The sequence below is a fragment of the Corapipo altera genome, unplaced genomic scaffold (genome assembly GCF_003945725.1).
Source record: "Corapipo altera isolate COAL_440 unplaced genomic scaffold, ASM394572v1 284, whole genome shotgun sequence".
Lineage (NCBI taxonomy): Eukaryota > Metazoa > Chordata > Aves > Passeriformes > Pipridae > Corapipo > Corapipo altera.
The window spans coordinates 4,428-8,717 of NW_020885795.1; the positions used below are offsets into that span (position 1 = coordinate 4,428).

Below are 4,290 nucleotides of genomic sequence, written 5' to 3' on the forward strand. Positions count from 1 at the left end.
CACCAGGACAAAAAGTCTGGAAGCTTTGGCTTTGAGGTGTAGTTGGTGGGGCAGCCTGGGCACTTCTTGGGCAGCAAACAGCTTTCTGTGGTGGTACCTTTTGTCTGGCAGGAATCTTCATTTGGAGTAAATTTTCAAGGGGTTTGGACTGGCCATTGCAGTTCAGGCTTTAAAAAATTGAAAAGCAGCTCTTTCCACCAGGACAAAAAGTCTGGAAGTTTTGGGTTTGAGGTGCAGTTGTTGGAGTGACCTTGACACTTCTTGGGCAGCAACACCTTTCTGTGGTGGCACCTTTTGTCTGGCAGGAATCTTCAGTTGGATTCAATTTTCCAGGAGGTGGGACAGGCCATTGTAGAGCAGGGTTGGAAAAAGGGAACAGCAGCTCTTTCCACCAGGAAAAAAAGTCTGGAATCTTTGACTTTGAGGTGCAGTTGCTTCAGCCTGGGCACTTCTTGGGCAGCAAACAGCTTTCTGTGGTGGCACCTTTTTTCTGGCAGGAATCTTCATTTGGAGTAAATTTTAAAGGGGTTTGGACTGACCATTGCAGGGTTTAAAAAATTGAACAGCAGCTCTTTCCACCAGGAAAAAAAGTCTGGAAGCTTTGGCTTTGAGGTGCAGTTGTTGGGGCGGCCTTGACACTTCTTGGGCAACAAGACCTTTCTGTGGTGGTACCTTTTGTCTGGCAGGAATCCATTCTTAAGAGTCCATCAGAAATGACACAGAGGGTGTAAAATACACAGTTTTGGTTGCACCCACCCAGTGATAAACTGGTCCTGGTCCCTGCAACTGGGACAGATTGCTAGGGTCGGTTACCATGGCAACCGTCATGCACCCCCACTGCTATGGTCAGTTACCATGGCAACCAGCATACATATCCATTGCCATGGTCAGTTACCATGGCAACCATCATACATTCCCACTGCTATGGTCAGTTACCATGGTAACCATCACGCATTCCCGTTGCTACAATCAGTTATGATGGCAACCATCAAACTTCCCACTGTTACAGTCGGTTACCATGGAAACCATCATACATTCCCATTGCTATGATCGGTTACCATGGCAATCATCATACATTCCCATTTCTACAGTCAGTTACTATGGCAACCATCATATATTCTCATTGCTACGGTCGGTTTCCACAAAGAAAAAAAGTCTGGAAGCTTTGACTTTGAGGTGCAGTTGTTGGGGCAGCCTGGGCACTTCTTGGGCAGCAAGACCTTTCTGTGGTGGTACCTTTTGTCTGGCAAGAATCTTCATTTAAATTAAATTTTCCAGGAGGTGGGACCGGCCATTGCAGAGAAGGGCAGAAAAAAGGGAACAGCAGCTCATTCCACCAGGAAAAAAAGTCTGGAAGCTTTGGCTTTGAGGTGCAGTTGGTGGGGCAGCCACTGTTGTAGAAGAAACAGTCTTTTCTGTTTTATCAACTTTCCACTTTCCGAATACTGGAGTTTATCCCTCAAATTCAGCCTGTAGTTTCAAAAGATAAGAATCCTTAGAGGTGTAGTTGTTGCGGCAGCCTGGGCACTTCTTGGGTAGCAAAGAGCTTTCTGTGGTGGCACCTTTTCTCTGGCAGGAATCTTCATTTACACTGAATTTTCCAGGAGGTGGGTAAGGCCATTGCAGAGCAGGGCTGAAAAAAGGGAAGAGCAGCCCTTTCCACCAGGAAACAAACTCTGGAAGTTTTGGTTTCAGGTGCAGTTGTTGGGGCAGCCTGGGCACTTCTTGGGCAGTAAGAGTTTTCTGATGTGGCACCTTTTGTCTGGAAGGAATCTTCATTTGGATTCAATTTTTCAGGAGGTGGGACTGGCCATTGCAGAGCAGGACAGAAAAAGGGAACAGCAGCTCTTTCCACCAGGAAAAAAAGTCTGAAACCTTTGGCTTTGAGGTGTAGTTGTTGGGGCAGCCTGGGCACTCCTTGGGCAGCAAAACCTTTCCGTGGTGGTACTTTTTGTCTGGTGCGAAGCTTCATTTGTATTCAATTTTTCAGGGGGTTTGGACTGGTCATTGCAGCTCAGGGTTGAAAAAAGGGAACAGCAGCCCTTTCCAACAGGAAAAAAAGTCTGGAAGCTTTGGTTTCAGGTGTAGTTGCTTCAGCCTGGGCACTTCTCGGGCAGGAAGAGCTTTCTGTGGTGGCACCTTTTCTCTGGTAGGAATCTTCATTTGGAGTAAATTTTGAAGGGGTTTGGACTGGCCATTGCAGTGCAGGCTTTATTAAACTGAACAGCAACTCTTTCCACCAGGAAAAAATGTCTGGAAGTTTTGGCTTTGAGGTGCTGTTGATTCAGCCTGGGCACTTCTTGGGCAGCAAAGACCTTTCTGGGGTGGCACCTTTTGTCAGGCAGGAATCTTCATTTGGATTAAATTTTCAAGGGGTTTGGACTGACCATTGCAGTGCAGGGTTTAAAAAATGGAACAGCAGCTCTTTCCACCAGGAAAAAAAGTCTGGACGCTTTGGCTTTGAGGTGCAGTTTGTGGGGCAGCCTGGACACTTCTTGGGCAGTATGAGACTTTTGTGGTGGCACCTTTTGTCTGGCAGGAATCGTCATTTGGATTCAATTTCAGGAGGTGGGACAGGTCATTGCAGAGAAGGGCTGAAAAAACGAAACAGCAGCTCTTTCCACCAGGAAAAAAAGTCTGAAAGCTTTGGTTTCAGGTGTAGTTGTTGGGGTAGCCTGGGCACTTCTTGGGTAGCAAAGGCCTTTCTGTGGTGGCACCTTTTGTCTGGCAGGAATCTACATTTATATTCCATTTTTCAGGAGGCGGGACTGGCTATTGCAGAGAAGGGCAGAAAAAACGGAACAGTAGCCCTTTCCACCAAGAAAAAAAGTCTGGAAGCTTTGGCTTCAGGTGTAGTTCCTTCAGCCTGGGTACTTCTTGAGCAGGAAGAGTTTTCTTTGGTGGCACCTTTTGTATGGCAGGAATCGTCATTTGGATGCAATTTTGAAGGGGTTTGGACTGGCCATTTCAGTGCAGGGTTTATTAAACTGAAGAGTAGTTCTTTCCACCAGGAAAAAAAACTTGGAAGCTTTGGTTTCAGGAGCAGTTATTGGGGAAACCTGGACACTTCTTGGGCAGCAAGAGCTTTCTGTGGTGGCACCTTTTGTCTGGCAGGAATCTTCATTTGGAGCCAATTTTCAAGGGGTTTGGACTGGCCATTGCAGCGCAGGGTTTATTAAACTGAACAGCAGCTATTTCCACCAGGAAAAAAAGTCTGGAAGGTTAGGCTTTGAGGTGCAGTTGCTTCAGCCTGGGTACTTCTTGGACAGCAAGACCTTGCTGTGGTGGCACCTTTTGTCTGGTAGGAATCTTCATTTCCATTCAATTTTCCAGGCGGTGGGAGAGGCCATTGCAGAGCAGGGCTGAAAAAAGGGAACAGCAGCCCTTTCCACCAGGAAAAAAAGTCTGGAAGCTTTGGTTTCAGGTGCAGTTGCTTCAGCCTGGGCACTTCTTGAGCAGGAAGAGTTTTCTCTGGTGGCACCTTTTGTCTGGCAGGAATCTTCATTTGGAGTAAATTTTCAAGGGGTTTGGATTGACCACTGCAGTGCAGGGTTTAAAAAATTGAACAGCAGCTCTTTCCACCAGGAATAAAAGTCTGGAAGCTTTGGTTTTGAGGTGCAGTTTGTGGGGCAACCCGGACACTTCCTTGGCAGCAAGAGGTTTTTGTAGTGGCACCTTTTGTATGGCAGGAATCTTCATTTGCATTGAATTTTTCAGGAGGTCGGACAGACCATTACAGAGCAGGGCTGAAAAAACGAAACAGCAGCTCTTTCCACCAGGAAAAAAAGTCTGGAAGCTTTGGTTTCAGGTACAGTTCTTGGGGCAGCCTGGGCACTTCTTGGGCAGGAAGTGTTTTCTGTGGTGGTTCATTTTGTCTGGCAGGAATCTTCATTTGGAGTAAATTTTGTAGGGGTTTTGACTGGCCATTGCTGTACAGGGTTTATTAAACTGAACAGCAGCTCTTTCCCTAAGGAAAAAAAACCTGGAAGCTTTGGTTTCAAGTGCAGTTATTGGGGCAGCCTGGACACTTCTTGGGCAGCAAAGAGCTTTCTGTGGTGGCACATTTTTTCTGGAAAGAATCTTCATTTACATTCAATTTTCCAGGAGGTACGACTGTCCATTGCAGAGCAGGGCTGAAAAAAAGGGAACAGCAGCCCTTTCCAACAGGAAAAAAAGTCTGGAAGCTTTGGTTTCAGGTGCAGTTGTTGGGGCAACCTGGGCACTTCTTGGGCAGGAAGAGTTTTCTGTGGTGGCACCTTTTGTCTGGTAGGAATCTTCATTTGGATTCAA

General features: G+C 46.6%; 2 long non-coding RNA genes across 2 annotated transcripts in view; both read right to left on the bottom strand.

The window, feature by feature from the left end:
* The window catches only part of LOC113940815, a 2,114-nt gene extending 1,777 nt beyond the window's left edge, over positions 1 to 337 (bottom strand). Inside the window, exon 1 of the long non-coding RNA XR_003525545.1 lies at positions 276 to 337. This is a non-coding gene — a long non-coding RNA (uncharacterized LOC113940815). The remainder of the gene's footprint in view (positions 1 to 275) is intronic.
* Positions 1 to 2,482, bottom strand: part of LOC113940814 — a 4,948-nt gene extending 2,466 nt beyond the window's left edge. Inside the window, exons 1-2 of the long non-coding RNA XR_003525544.1 lie at positions 2,298 to 2,482; positions 1,876 to 1,917 (exon numbers count right to left, since the gene is read on the bottom strand). This is a non-coding gene — a long non-coding RNA (uncharacterized LOC113940814). The remainder of the gene's footprint in view (positions 1 to 1,875; positions 1,918 to 2,297) is intronic.
* Between the last annotated feature and the right edge of the window lie 1,808 nt (positions 2,483 to 4,290).